Source organism: Cyprinodon tularosa, unplaced genomic scaffold (genome assembly GCF_016077235.1).
Source record: "Cyprinodon tularosa strain WSP-4 unplaced genomic scaffold, ASM1607723v1 ctg440, whole genome shotgun sequence".
In the NCBI taxonomy this organism is placed as follows: Eukaryota; Metazoa; Chordata; class Actinopteri; order Cyprinodontiformes; family Cyprinodontidae; genus Cyprinodon; species Cyprinodon tularosa.
Window position 1 is genome coordinate 241,937 of NW_024039164.1, and position 16,285 is coordinate 258,221.

Consider the following 16,285-nt stretch of genomic DNA (forward strand, 5'->3'; position numbering starts at 1 on the left):
ACATTATATAATATTAAACATTTTTCTCCTTTGAAAAACTTTAGGAAAAACCTACGTGTTTTTTTTTTTGTATTTTAAAGCCAACATATTTTAGAAAAACTCGACTCAGATATTTAACTTATTTTTAAGAGACTTCCAAACGTCTAAGCAAACAAAACAAATAGAAAATAAATAACAATAGAGCAATGCAAACTACCTTGTTTTCATGTCGGCACCTGTATTCCTTTAATTTCGGGTCTGTTGAAGCACATCTGCGATCAATCGCAGAGGACATTATGGTCTTGTACCGTTTATAGTGTTTTGGTTGTCTGAAATATTTTCCAATGGGGATGATCTAATCTAATCTAATCCAATCCAATCCAATCACCTAAACTCTGCTTCCTAATATCGAGCATCATTGTTCTCCTTTTCATTTGTGATTGTGATCTAACTTGCAGTTATCTGCTCAGTTCGGCGCCACCCATTGACTGCCGCTGCTGAAGCGCAGGGTCAGAGCAGTCATGAAAGACTAAGGCAGATACTGGTAACTCTGGTACCAACTGAATTTCATAACAGAAAAGTTTACATTTCCTTTACTGCAGAAAAAAAAAAAAAACTTTGTCCACCTTTTTAAATCATATCAGAAAATGGAAAAAAAATGAAAGAAAAATCTCTATCTGGGGTCTGCCCTGCCCTGAGTGACACTCGTGAAGCAATCTACAAAGAGTGCGGTTGTCACTGCTAAGGAATGTCAGAATGTGACCTAACCAGACCCGAAAAAATGAGCCTCATTTGCCTCATAAGACGATTCCTATCTGCTGAAAAACAGAACAGTGTGTACAAAATACTGCAAGGGTAGAAACCCTGCAGTAAAACTTAACACTAATTTAGCTGAATTTGGAAAAACATCCAGGCAGAGACATGAACAATCAATGCAACTGCAAAACTAGCATCACTTCAGAACAACTAATAAATAAAGACAACAATCAGAAAGTTGGTGTTTATGACCAAACTTTTAGAAAACCTTTAAAGGAAATAAGATTGAAGTAGAAAAACACCACAAAAGAACCGAAATTTATCACAGGAACACCAGGCAAAAAAAATTAAGGGTTCTTGCTGGTTTTAGTAAGATACATTTTAGCTATTTGTGAAATAAACATTATATCACAAGGAATATATATTTATATTTCTGAGGTGTTTTTGTGAACGAGTCTTTTAAAAAAGAACCAGCCAGTGTTTTATCACTTTAAGCTGAAGGCAGCCACTTGTTTTTGTTTTTAAAGGCCCATCGGTAGAAGTGTAATCCAATTAGCAAAATATACTAAATGCATGTATATCTATTTGACAGCAGAGGGGAACAGTCGGGTGTGGAGTCACTTTATGAAGGATGCAACAGGTGTCTGATGCAGAATTCTGCAGTTAGTCAGCGCTCCAGCACCAGTAAGGCACAAATATCACAGATTTGAGGCATTATCTGAATTAGCACCACAAAAATGAATTGTATTTATCTTCTTATGTTGACACTGCTTAAATTAAAGTTGCTTTTTTTATCTTTGGTTCCATGTTCTGTTTCTTTGTCTTGAATCAATTTTGGTTATAATGAGAATTTGAGTTGGACAGTGCATATCCTATGTATGCCATGTTCAGAATTATTTTTTTTCCCTATTCTGGAAAGACATACACTATATTGCCAAAAGTATTTGCTCACCTGCCTTGACTCACATATGAGCTTAAGTGACATCCCGTTCCTAATCCATAGGGTTCAATATGACATCGGTCCACCCTTTGCAGCTAGAACAGCTTCAACTCTTCTGGGAAGGCTGTCCACAAGGTTTAGGAGTGTGTTTATGGGAATTTTTGACCATTCTTCCAGAAGCGCATTTGTGAGGTTGCACACTGATGTTGGACGAGAAGGCCTGGCTCTCAGTCTCCGCTCTAATTCATCCCAAAGGTGTTCTATCGGGTTGAGGTCAGGACTCTGTGCAGGCCAGTCAAGTTCATCCACACCAGACTCTGTCATCCATGTCTTTATGGACCTTGCTTTGTGCACTGGTGCACAGTCATGTTGGAAGAGGAAGGGGCCAGCTCCAAACTGTTCCCACAAAGTTGGGAGCATGGAATTGTCCAAAATGTCTTGGTATGCTGAAGCATTCAGAGTTCCTTTCACTGGAACTAAGGGGCCAAGCCCAGCTCCTGAAAAACAACCCCACACCATAATCCCCCCTCCACCAAACTTTACACTTGGCACAATGCAGTCAGACAAGTACCGTTCTCCTGGCAACCGCCAAACCCAGACCCGTCCATCAGATTGCCAGATGGAGAAGCGCGATTCGTCACTCCAGAGAACGCGTCTCCACTGCTCTAGAGTCCAGTGGCGGCGTGCTTTACACCACCGCATCCGACGCTTTGCATTGCACTTGGTGATGTATGGCTTGGATGCAGCTGCTCGACCATGGAAACCCATTCCATGAAGCTCTCTGCGCACTGTTCTTGAGCTAATCTGAAGGCCACATGAAGTTTGGAGGTCTGTAGTGATTGACTCTGCAGAAAGTTGGCGACCTCTTCGCACTATGCGCGTCAGCATCCGCTGACCCCGCTCCGTCAGTTTACGTGGCCTACCACTTCGTGGCTGAGTTGCTGTCGTTCCCAAACACTTCCATTTTCTTATAATACAGCTGACAGTTGACTGTGGAATATTTAGGAGCGAGGAAATTTCACGACTGGATTTGTTGCACAGGTGGCATCCTATCACAGTTCCACGCTGGAATTCACTGAGCTCCTGAGAGCGACCCATTCTTTCACAAATGTTTGTAAAAACAGTCTGCATGCCTAGGTGCTTGAATTTATACACCTGTGGCCATGGAAGTGATTGGAACACCTGATTCCAATAATTTGGATGGGTGAGCAAATACTTTTGGCAATATAGTGTATATCGGTTATCGGCCAATATATTGGATATCGGTTTATAAAGCCCCAAATATTGATATCGGATTTCAAAATCCCATATCGGTCAGGCTAATTAAAGTATTACAAGATACAATGAAAGCAGTTACCCTCTAAACCAAAGTAATTTTCTTAACATGTTATTCACCATCATTTATATGCATCTATAATATACAATCATATATTCACACATCAGTGGCAGCTGCTTCACTCTGAAAAACATGACGATCAATGTATTAATTTAACTCTAAGGTCACATATTGCATTAAGAAATGTTAAAACAGATCCCTAAAACGGGTGAAAATAGCTGTTAAGCGCTCTGAAATAATAAACTCCAGAAACCACGGCAATAGTTCAACATAAGATGATTGTTCTGACTAAATGATTAGTTTTCTCTCTCGACTAATGAAGAAAACCTCCTCGCTGTCATGGCCACTGTCAGTCAAAAAGTCCTTCAGAGTGTTTGCCAATCAGCTTCGAGCAGCCAGCTTCATGACCCGTCCCTGCTCCATAGACCCTCTAAGATGGAGGTCTTCAACAGGGGTCCTTGGAGGTACTGCATGGGGGCCACGAACGTTTTGGTTGATTAGACTTATTTTTAAATTCAACCCTGCAATTTTTGCACCGTTTCACTTACAACACCTGTTCCATCAACCAGGAATCAGAATCAGAAATACTTTAATAATCCCAGGGAGAAATTACTTTCATTACATTACTCCGATTGTAATAGAGTTACTGAGTTACTCCATAATAAAAGTAACTAGTTACTAGTTAAAGTAACTATTGCGTTACTTTTGCGTTTCTTGCCCCCGTAACCCTCACCATCCAGCCCCCACCTTCTCGCCGTTTGTTTCCAAAGCCATCTGAATAGAGCGGAAGACAAAGACAAGAACCTGCAGAGAGTTTTGCTTTTATTGCAAATCAACGTAAATGACATCAGGGGGGAACGCTATCTGACAGGCCTATAAACCCCGTCAGATAGCGTTCCCTCTTCTTAACATGGGTGAACGGTATCTGATGTGTAAATATCATCAGGGTGCATTACCTCTACTCATGGGTGTGACATTTTTTAACAGGGCGTTCAGATCTGGTGAGTAACTTTCGTTTATATTACTCCATATGTAACAGAGTGACTATACAACCAGTTTGATATAACACAACGTCATACAATATATATAATTAGGGGGTCCCCGCTCCATCTCGCCATCAGTTTGTGGGTCCTTAGCCTGGAAAACTTTGAAGACCCCTGCTCTGAGAGGTTTAGCCTCACTGGAAGTGACATATTTTAGTGTTATCCAATAGGGCTGGGCGATAATTCAATAACGATATATTTCGATCGATAGACGTGTGGCGCAATAGAAAAAAAGAGTCAATAAAAGTTCGATAAAAAAGAAACGCAGTTTTCCTTCCTTCTCATTGTAGCCTAGCATGTAGGTTTATGCTAGTCACTACTTCCTCCCATCCAATCACAATCGCGGACCCAGGCACGCCGTCACAAAGCACCGCCCTCTCAAACCACAACACAGAGCACATGAAGATGTCGCAGCAAGGAGAGGCGGAGGAAATTGTTTCAAAGAAGAATTTTTGTAGTTCGGCAGTCTGGCAGTATTTTGGTCATGGCAAGTCGGACAAAAAACAAACCACAGTCATCTGGAAAATGTGTCGGGAACCAGTGAAAACGAAGTCTGATAACACAAACAACTTTTTTCTTTTTTTTTTTTTTAATCATCTCAGCCGCTCACACCCGCAGGAGTACGAGCTGTGTAGGCCCCGACGCGGCTCTCCGAGGAATCTTCGGGAATTTCGGGAAAATATATATATATTTTCCGTTCTGGGCAGTTTCCCACGTAGTTCTAACAATTGAGAGAAAAATGCTGAGGGGCCAGAAACTTCAAAGTAATAACTCAGGTTAAAGCAGGAAACGGGGGCGGCGGCGGTGGGGGGGCATTTATTTATTTGTTATATTTATTTTGGTCACTTTTCTGGTCACTTTAGTTTATCTTTGTCAGTATAAAAAAACATAACTCAGGTCTCTTAAGTTATTTTTCTTTAAAACAATTCTGTTATGGTTAAAAAAGTTGGTTAAATAAAGATTTAATTTGAAGTCTGTGTTTGTGTTTTTTATTAAAATTAAATCATTTAGCAATATTATAAAAAGTCCAGGCAGAGCTGCACATAAAATATGGTTTCAAATAATTAATAATTATCGATATCGATCAATATGCATTTTTTTTTATCGATAAGCTTTTTTTCTATATCGCCCAGCCCTATTATCCAATCAGGGCTCTACTTTCTTGCTTCTTACATTAGTAAGCTGAAGCTCAAACCTCAACAGGGATTTCTCATTGAGCCTGACAAGCAGAGTCCTGTTGCTCCAGAGAGAAGGGGAGAATGCATCCGAGAGCCGAATAAACAGCTGATTAATACACAACATACTCATGATGCATTTTAGCTTATTTGATGCAGTTTAATAGAAATCGACACTGGTACCACATAGAGGTACATATAAATATTTGTATGTATGGCGTGCAGGTTGCGCAGTGGTTAGTGCTGCATGTCTCTCCCTCTCTCTCATAGCCCCTTTCTTGTCAGCCTGCTGTCGAAAAAACGAGCCACTAGTGCCGTAAAAACTCAAAAAAAAAAAACCACATATATATTTGTATGTATGATATCACGTTTTTTTGCTTTCCTGAAGGTCTTAGTGAACTAAAGAGAAGCAAAAGAGGGCGACTGGTTTAAAGGGGGATTCAGTAAGAAATCTGGAATCTCCAATGTCATCAAATGTGATGCTGAAACATTAGTTTGACCCCATTCCAATGAATCAACGACTGCCTGTGCAAAACCAGATCATTTCTGCACTCATTTATGAATGGTAAAGAAAACCCAGGAAAGTCAGGGAATATTAAAAATTAACATTTAATCCAGGGAAAGTTTGGCAGTAATTAGAGTTTTTTTCCAAGACTCCAAATTGATTTTATTAATTAATCAACTTTGATGTTTATTTTGATTTCTTTCTTTTTTTTTTTTTTCTTTTTTTTTTAATACTCCACATTCCTTGCCCTTCAGCGATCTGGAATGAAATCAGGCAGTCATATTTTTCTCTTTAGATAGACAGATATCATAACTGATAAAGTCGTTGATTGTGTGATACCGGTTTACAACAGCAGGGCCTGCCAACTTGAGTTAAAAGCAAGTCACAGAGTTTGTGTTTAGTTGCACTTTGAATTCAGGTCAACTCCCAGAATAGATGATTGAAAGAAGAAGTCTTTTTTGTCCATTATAATTTGCTTTCATGAAATTAAAAGAAAAAAATATGATACTCAGAATGAATAAAATCAAAAATGTTGTTTTTAAGCCATATAACCTCTTAACCTATATCTAAATTGAAGTTATAGTGGAAATTAGGCCAGTCTGACACGCATTTCATCACTTAACATTGCAACAACAACAAAGACTGCAGAGCCTGACCAAAAACAGGAAGGGTTGGACTGGCTCAATGTCAAAGAGAGAAAATAGGTTGCGTTTTATTTTAAACGGGGTATGTAAATATCTGGTTTCAACCATTTGTTAAAGGCAGATCACAGCTTCTGAACATAATGCAAGCAATGGAAGCCTGAGATTTTAAGATTGATATTTAAAAAAATGCAAATAGACAATAAAACAAACATCAGCCCAGAAAAAGTAAAAACTGTAAGCAAAAAAAAAACACATAATCTTTCCTTTCCAACAGCACTATGGGAACCACTGCTTTAAGAGAACAGCAAACAGAGGACCACCCTAGTTAACCCCTGCAACATACCTTAAGGCCATAGAGCAGGAGTCTGACTGGAAAGACACAGAGACCCCACCGCCTCACCGCACAGGAATCTGAAATAAAAAAGGAGAAGTTATGAGCCGAACAAAGCAGGGTGGCATGACATCAGAAACGCAGACCTGTCCCGTCATTCAACTTTCATCAGCACAAAAATGGTGACTTAACACGCTTTAGAAACATGAATAATAGAACAATCTGAAACTGAAAGAGTTTGTCAGCCAACAGGGAGGCTACGGCTTTTAGATTTGATAACATTGAAATAAAACATCCTGTTGAACTTTAGGGGGTGTATTTGGCCAGTTTTGGCCTAAGCATTCATTTGTCAACCTACTGTTTGCTTCAGTCCAGTTTGCTCTGTATTGCGACAGGATTAAGCCCTCCTCCTGGGCAGAGTAATAATCTAGAGATTACCATTACATCCAAGAGGCAGTTACATAAGCATCCAGGGTAACTACACTCTTCTTCCCTTTTATTGTACTAATGGCTAACAGACTCCTTTGATAGTCAATTTATCCATGCATAGTTTAACAATTATCATCAGGGTCTGATTTGGAGCAGAGATATCAGGGAATTAGAAAACAGTCACATTGCAAACTTATAAACTAAATAAAACAAACAGTGAATATGTAACAGAACACTAGAAACTTCTAACTTATCAAACCACATGCAAAGGAAGGAAGAACAAGCCCTTAGTCAGAGCAGCCAGACAGAGAAGCTGAGGTGTGAGAACTTCCACTCTACACCATCTGCACGAACGGATGGTGACGGCAGGTCAGCAAAGGTAGATAGCAAAACCACTTTTAAACTAAAATTTAACTCGTCTCCGCATAACATACACAAATCCCCCCCCTCCAAAAAAACAAAAACACCTTACGTCTGACACTGAAAAGACATTCTGAGAAACTCTAGCTTGTTTCTCACGGTAAAAACCTGTGAATAATACATCTCACTTCCTGTTCCAACTCACTGACTCCAAAACCCTGAAGAAAAAAAAAAAAAAATGCAGCCGCAGAAAAAGGTGCAAGCTAACCCTGCTTCAGTGCTGAAAGCTGTATAACCGAGCCACAAGCTACGCTACTGCTCTATATCTGAACACTTTTTAATTATGGCCACCGTAAACCTTCAATAACAATAACATAACAACCAAAAAAAGTTTCTTTAAGTTATATATAAAAAAATATAAAAAATGGCCTGTTTTAAGAGACGGGCAATAAGACAGGCTTAGCTAGACGGGTCCATGGTTAACTTAACCTCATGCATTTAACAAACAGCATGTGTCGCTGACAAAGACCAGGTTAACCTTTCTTTACGCTCAGCTTCATTTAGCCACAGAGAACATTTCAAAAAACAAAAAATAAATTATATACAAATTATTGGTTAGAATAAGTGAAAGTAATAAGTGTATATTAATAAAATAAGTGTATCTTGAGCTGTTTTATTGAGTCATGCTGCAATCACAACCCATTAAGCCAAAACATCCCTGAATTCTTCCAATCACAGAAGTAGATGGATCTACACTTTAATGTTTTATATTGTCCTCATTCCCCTCCAACGGGCAAATAAAACCAAAAGATTTATGTCATTAATGCACTGTTAGCATGTCAAAAACACTAAAGTAAGCCAGGGACGTCTTGAGGACAAAAACAGGGTGTTTTCTTTGGCAGAAACAGACCCAAACATCAATTATGCTCCAAACCCTCTTTCAAAAAGCCAAGGATAATCTTGCTCAGCAGGGCTCAATTATAGGTTATTTCTAGCTAGACTCCATCCTTATTGTGCACTTCATTATCCCAAGTCCTCCAATGCAATAAAAGAAAAGAATGTCGAACTTAAACTGGCTGCTGCTGGGAGCTAATTTAAGCTGAAGAAGGAGGGGACCTTTGATAGATGCAGCAGCTAGCAAGTAAATGTTGTTTTGAAAAAAAAACATTCAATGTATGCTTTGGAGATTTATTTGACAGACTAAGGTAATGCTGAACTATAAGGAGGAAAATGTAGAACACATATCTGAAGAGTTGTGTTGAATATCAAACCCAGTTTACTCTGATACTAGTTTAAATGAAATACCAGCTTAAAAAGGAGGCAATCATTTTTGCAATTTACGAAGAATAAGAAACACAGCAAACAGGTCAGAGTAAATATTTGCTAAGTTTCAAAGCAGTGCAGGTCAACTTAAAAAAAAAGATGGAATTAAGCAACTGCAAACATGCCAAGACATGGTCGCCCACATAAACTGACCAGATCCATTTTAGCTTTTAGACAAAGTGCAAAGATCAGGCTCTGGAAACGAGACAAATAATGGTTGTGTTCTTTTGATGGAGAGTGACTTTAGTAGCAGGAAGTAGCAGGTCAATGTGATTAGCTGAACACCGTAAATAGCGTCATTCTGCAGGGAGTTATGACTGAAGAGACACAGCTGAAACCTGCAGTTCTGAGCAATCACTGTAATTACTGAAAACAAATCTGCTATGCTTGTTTTGTCAGTTGCTTACATTTAATCTTGCCGATGCTCACCTTGTTCTGTACAAAATGGTCAGATGCTAGCAATTACTTAAAGTCAGATAAAATACCGACTTCATCCTGTACAATGAAAAAGATCAGACAGGAACTGGATTTAGGACCACAAAGAAAATTGTAAAAGAATCATTGGTTTTCTGATTGTCATAAAAAAAATGTCATAAAAAATCTTGGGGGAAAAAAACGGAATTAACCTTTACAATTCTCATTATCCTGACAATATGGTTTCAAGGTTAATAAATATCCTGGCGACAGCATCAAGCTGTTGGGATCCTTTTATTCAGCTGTGAAAGGAAAGCTGCTCGGAGGTGAGGAAAAGATGAATGGAGACTCTGAGGATTGAAACACTGCAAGAAAACCTGATCAAGGTACATATTAGTGTGTTAGAATGGTCCAGTCAAAACCCTGACTTGAATCCTATCGAGAATTAGTGGAAAGAATTGAAAACTGCCCTTTAGCTCAGCTCTTCTTTACACAAAAACATATTCAGATACTTTAAAGTTGGTGGTTTTATTAGATAAAGCCTGGACAAAGTTAAACAGGTCTAAAAAAGAAAATGAGCTCATTGGACAGTGGCTTTTTTTCAACAGCAAGTTATGGATAATAAGCAAGCAAAATACAAGACATTGTAGAAAAATCCTAAGAGCTAAAATGATGGTTCCTAGAATTTCTAAAAATAGAATGGGAGGCAGATCTTTTAGTTATCAGGCTCATCTCCTGTGGAACCAACTACCAGTTTTAGTCCGTGAGGCAGACACCCTGTCTACTTTTAAAGCTAGGCTTAAAACTTTCCTTTTTAATAAACCTTATAGTTAGAGTGGCTCAGGTTATCCTGAGCTACGTATCTCTATAGTTATGCTGCTATAGGCTTAGACTTCTGGAGGACATAGGGATGCCTATTTCATCCTTCTGCTTCATTCTGTCTCTATTCTTCTATTCTGCAGAATCTGTTAGTTCAATCTCTAACGTTCTGCTCTCTCTGCTTTTTCTCATAGTAGCTTTATCTGGTCTGTTCCTGTTTGGCTGTGACTGCATCCTGGAGAGAAATGTCAGCTGTGCTGCTGCCATCAACACCTTTGTTTATAGATGTTGGAGATCAGTCTGTTTTTCAGTGTAGTCCTGTTTCTCTGAATGTTACAGGCTGGATTTGCTCTCTTAATCCTTTTGACATGGGATCTGGCTTGGAGCTCGTCTGCCTGTGTGTTTCCTGGACAGGGTCGCATTTTGTATCTCTGCTTCTGTCTCCTTAAACCCCAGTCAGCCTCGGCAGATGGCCGCTCACACTGAGCCTGGTTCTGCTGGAGGTTTCTTCCTGTTAAAAGGGAGTTTTTCCTCTCCACTGTCGCTACAAGCATGCTTAGTGTGAGGGATTGCCTTTGAGTCAATGAATCAACTGGTTTTCCTTAGATAGGAAACTTTGAATTAATTTGACTGTATGATCTGGTGAACTGTAAAGTGCCTTGAGATGACATGTGTTGTGAATTGGTGCTATAGAAATAAACTGAATTGAATTGAATTAAAATACTACTAAAATGTTGAAGCATGTGAATTTCCCACAAACAAGTAGGTGTAAGACTTGAGAAAAAAAATATGCTGCGAGTTCAAAGCTAAGTGCAGAAGTAGCAATTCAAAGTTGGAGCTCTGCAGAGTTCTTAGACAAACAGTCAGGTTTTCAGTTTGGCGCATGCAGTTCCTCAAAAGCTCTATTTGTTCAGGTGTCTAACAATATCTGCACGACTAAATGGAAACACACAGGGATCGAAAACGACTCCAACTGTCCAGTTCAGGTTTAGATAAGCTCTAGCACAATATTCATGCCAACTTCTGAAGAGGTTCTGCACATCAAGACCTTTAAAGGTTCTATTAATACTGAAGTGGATAAATACATCCCCCAAAAAGGTAATTGGTAATAATAAAGCATTGAAAAATATTATTGGTTTAGATTTTTATACAGCAATGGAGACAGGAAATCTTTAATCTAATTATTTACTGTTTTGCTGAAATACTGGGTTAACATTTAATCCTTGTAGGAGGGGCAGCTTAGTGTGACGCCGCTATGGGGGTGTTTGGCAGGGCCTGGCTTTTTTCTTCCCCATACCCTTCAATGCCATTAATGCCTTACCAGATTAAAACAAACATACTAATTCACTGGAAATGCGCCCTAGATAAGCACAGATAGATGGTCTGCAGCAATCTAGGGGGATTTCCCTCTGGCTGATGCATGTAAGGCAGGATGAAGAACACATCTGCACTGCCATTAAAAGCTTATCTGCTTTTTTGGTGTGGCAGGGATGTTCAGTGAAGCCTTATAGGTCAGAGCTACACTACACCGAAGAATATTTTCTGAAAAAAGTTTACATTTTAATGAAAATAAAACATGATGTAAACATGTTTTAATGATACAAACGTCATTGTATTTACCGTAACGTGGATTGGAATGTATTGAGCCATGGTTTATATTTCATACTTTTTCAGCGTTTACAGCTATGGGTCTTTTGCGAAATTATTTTGCTCCATTTGTAATTATTTGACCTCTATGATTAGGGCTGAACGATCTTGCCAAAAAGTAAAAATTGCAATTATTTTCAACCGATATTGCAATTTTATTTCAATTTTCCTTTGCACTCCCCATAAGCATGTTGGTGTTTCAGTTTTTTTTCCATTCCCCTTCAAAGCTTGCTTGTCCAGAGTACATTCTTGCAGCATTTTCCTTTAACCTTTGTTTGGAAAAGTTCTTATTGCTACTTGCATACACAGTTCTGCGTGCTAGTTGGAAGTTTATTTCATTTTCTATGGAAGCAAACTCGCTGTAGACATATTACCACAATTTATAGGACTGGAGTCTTGTTAAATGCAACGTAACCAAAATTGAAGCCCTATGCATTTTATTAAATTGCAATTATATTCCAAATGCAATTAATTGACCAGCCCAATGAGACATGCAAATTTTGACTTAAAAGGTCAAAAGTAAAAGCCTGACAGTTTGAGCAAGTGCTTACACATGAAACATGGCTGCTATTTGCATTAACAGTAATAGAAGTTCCTTAAATTGACTGTTTTTAGCATTCCTTTAGTATTAATGTGACCTTCAATCAGTCATAAACAGGCTTTTTTTTTTCAGAGTTTACAAAACAGGATGTTTCAACGTTGTTTATAAGCATAAAACGCTAAGAAAAACATCCTTACTGGGTTATTGTCATTTTTCTGACTGTTGTAACAGCTACCAATGACCAAATATGGGCAATGAATAAGAAAACTGTTTTTTGTTTTTTACAATTTAAATAAAGCTTTTGCAGAACTCGAAGGCTGTCACTTCAGACTTCCAAGTTTGTATTTAAGTTGATATGTATATGTTGTAGGGGTGGAACGGTTCACAAAATCCACGGTTCGGTTCGATTGACGGTTTCTGGTCACGGTTTTCGGTTCGATTCGATACATGTTGATTGTTACACCGAAATCCCATAAAAATTATGAAATTAATGAAAAACTCCCCCCAAAAATAATGGATTGCAATTATTTTAAATGATCCACGGAAACCCTGGATCATTTCCTGTTTTGCTGCTTTGAATTTAATCATCTGGCGCATGCTCTCTACCATCTCCAAGGAACTCAGAGGGGAGCAGACGAAGCCACAATGGGGGCTGTAGGCTTTGCTTTGAGCAGCCGGTCTGGAGCGCAGCGGGGCGGAGCGGGGGTTGCTGACGGAGTATGAGGGATTTCGGGGTTAGCATGACATGTTGCTGTTAGCATAAACAAAACGTGTTGCACAATGCTTGCACACTGTTGCACTTTTATCCACAACTTTCTTTCCGCCGTCATCGTAGGTCACTCTAAATGCAAAGTGGTCCCATACAGCAGACCTATAAAGTGCTGCTGGCGCGTCTTCCAACTCCCGTTCTTTCCCACTCGCCATTCCGACAACAACTGATTTTTTTCCCTGCTACACCCGGCTAAGCTGCTTCGCTTCTTCTTCTTCTTGTTTACTACTGGCAGTTGGCTTTGGTCGCAGTACCGCCACCTTCTGCTCTGGAGTGTAATCGCTTCCTCTATGAGAAAAAGGAGCAGCGCTTGAACCGAACGAAACACACGCGAACAGTCGAACCGAACGATTCTGACGGTTTTCATAAATCGTCCCATCCCTAATATGTTGGGCATCTAAAGGTTGAACTTTAATCTAACTCAAGTAAAGTGGATTTCAAAACATAGTTCTAGATCTTTTTAAGTAATCATTTTGTGAAAATTAAATCAAATATTCTATTTAAAAAAGCAGCTGTCTTTGTTATTATACTATATTAGTTACCTATTTATACGATTTTAGGCCACTATTAAGAGTCATGGTTACCAGGAACAACTTGCAGCTCTGAGGTGGCAGACCTCTTTCTGTTTTTTAGGGGATGGATTAAACTCAAATTGAACTTGGGGAATTGTTCGATAACCTAACTCTGCCCTAAATCTCTCCACAATTTAATCTGAAGATTTAAAATACACCACTTTGTCTAATACATATGTTGGTGAATATGATGGGCTACTGTTTAAAACCTCAAACTCAACACTATTCCTGACATTTTGAAATGAAAAAGCTTCCTGGATGGGAAGAGAAATGTCTTCAAACTTGGAAACAAAGTCCAGTGGATTCTTTTTAAACTTTCTTTGTTTTGGTATGTTTAATACAGAGGTCACAGATTAGCGGACTGCGGTCCAGATCCGGATCCACCTGCTGGTTAATCCGCACCCAACCTGATTTAAAAACATTTATAAATCACCACATACTGTCAGATGACAGTGTCTAACTTCACTTCGCTTCTGCTGTTAATATGGTGAAGCCTTCCAGAGCATCCAGGGCCAGGCTACACGTGATACAAATTATCCATCGAGCTGCTGTCAGTCTGGGTTGCTGCTGCTGCTGCTACTTTTAGACACAGCAGGCAAACCTGTGGCAAGCCGGGCGATGGGAAAGAAGGAGAAGACGATGAGAAAAAGAAAGCAGAGAAAGTGTGGACTGCTGGAAAAACCACGGTGAACTGGTGACAGAAAACTGAAATTGCATGTTCAAAGATGACCCTGCACGTTTAGAGTATGTTTGGCTCAACCTGCTGCTGTGAAGCAGGATTCTCCACCATGAACAGAATCAAAAATAAATCTAGATCCAGGCTCTAAATAAGCACCTTGATATGTGCTTGAGAATGGCTTTGTCACCAATCAAACCCAGGTTTAAAGAATTGCAGGGCAGCATAAAGCCCACTGCTCTCATTGAGCCACAAAAAAAAAATGATCAGGTGTTTCATAAAATATGAGAATTAGGAAATTCTCTATATACCAAACTGAATGATTGCTGTTCTCTACTTCAAAAAACACTTTTGATTTTAAAATGGAATAATTTTCTATTTTGTTATATTTTTTTATTTCAAAATTCAATGTACAACATGATGCATAAAAACCTCATTTTAGTGTTAAATTCTATTTAAAGTAACTAAGTAACTAGATTATAATTAAAAATGTCTCCATACCTTTACTGGTTGATGGTTTTCTTTATTCGAACCCTGCTGATTTTTAATTGTTACCCCTGCTCTAATAACTCTATAAAAAACTCTATAAAAAACTAACTAAAAAAAATTTGTTTATACCAGAGTGGAAAAGGGCTCAAATGGGATTTGTGTTTCTGAAAAGTGTTGCACATATTTGTCATCACACTTGAGTGAAAAAAAAAAGCAAAATAAAGTTGCATGTGCTGAGAGCATCATCCACCCTGATATGGTGGTGGGAGTGAACACATACCGGTGTTTTTATCAGGCTTCAATAGCTGCCCATCTCACCCCTTCAGCCTCACAGCAGACTGACCGGATTCCGTTCTGCCTGTTTCCAAGTAACGCTGAACAAAAGCTTTACAGCAGAGCTGGAAAACAATCAGGTCCTCAGTGCAAATTGTCAGATCCAAAGCTGAAAGTTCACCTAACGTTTTGCTGTTGCATAAGAGCCACTGTGCCCATACATGTTAGGCATATTGCCTTTAAAAGTACTTCTTTATTTAACAGAAAAAGTGACCTTGCACAATCAAAACTATTTGTTTTTAACGATTATGCACAACTTAGCATTAATAGGAAATCTGCGCTTGTAAAAAGCCGTGGCTTTTACTAGTTTGGGCTTATTTTTGCCTGCTTTGAGGAAACTTCCAGAGCAGGTTAAGACATGTTGCTTTCTCCACCACAAAAACCACCCATTGACGACTTTCAACAATCTGTCTTTAATGGAAACAAACTGCGCATAGGATTTACAGTAGGGTTCAGTTAGCAGCTAGCCTAGCCTTCTTACTGTATTGAGGAAACTGCTAACATTGAGCAGGGAGCTAACTAGCACAAGCAACTTGCTTTATCTCAGCAGCCGGCTGGAAAGGCTAAATAACGTCCCCCAATTCATCAACATGCCGACAATGAAAGGCTAAGTGAACGGCCAAGCATCGAGGCGATCAATGACAACACGTCTGTGAGCGGTGTTTACCATTTAACCAGGCGATTAACTCCAACACCAGCACAACAACCAAAAGTCCTCCTTTAGCATGCTATGGCAAGCAGTTTAGAAAGGTAAACGTTAATCTAAAAGTTAGTAACTCAAGACAACGCCAAGTGCGTTTGACAGCGGACACATTTTTCTTAATATTAGTAGTATTTATAATGCTGACGTTACCTACAACTTTTGCTTCTTCTTCCTTTTAGTTGAGCTAAGTCGCTAGCTTTTCATTTGCCGTGAGAGCTTCAGCGTCCTGGCCCTCCTCCATTGGAAGGATTTGCGTAGTGATGTGATTTTTTTTTTCTTTTTTTTTTTTCGCAGTGTGTTTGTGAGTCGATGGAGCTCTCTGTCACAGCACGGCAGCCCTTTGGCTCCTCCTTCTCGATTGTGATTGGATATTTAAATTACGCCTGCAAGAACTTAATGTTCTGATTGGTTAATTCCATTCTGAGGTTACGTAGATTATTTTCTGATTGGTTAACTAGTTTTTTGAGGATGGATTTGGTAGAGATGGACGTTGGGTGATTT

At 39.1% G+C, this 16,285-nt stretch overlaps 1 protein-coding gene across 2 annotated transcripts in view; it reads right to left on the reverse strand.

Annotated features, from left to right (window-relative positions):
- The window catches only part of fryl (furry homolog, like), a 109,253-nt gene extending 93,183 nt beyond the window's left edge, over positions 1–16,070 (reverse strand). The window contains exons 1-2 of one of the 2 annotated variants that reach the window (XM_038300126.1): positions 15,939–16,070; positions 6,722–6,789 (exon numbers count right to left, since the gene is read on the reverse strand). The gene's annotated coding sequence lies outside the window, so the exon portion shown is untranslated. Of the gene's footprint in view, positions 1–6,721; positions 6,790–15,934 lie in introns of both variants that reach the window. The other variant, XM_038300125.1, reaches the window with a different exon arrangement.
- Between the last annotated feature and the right edge of the window lie 215 nt (positions 16,071–16,285).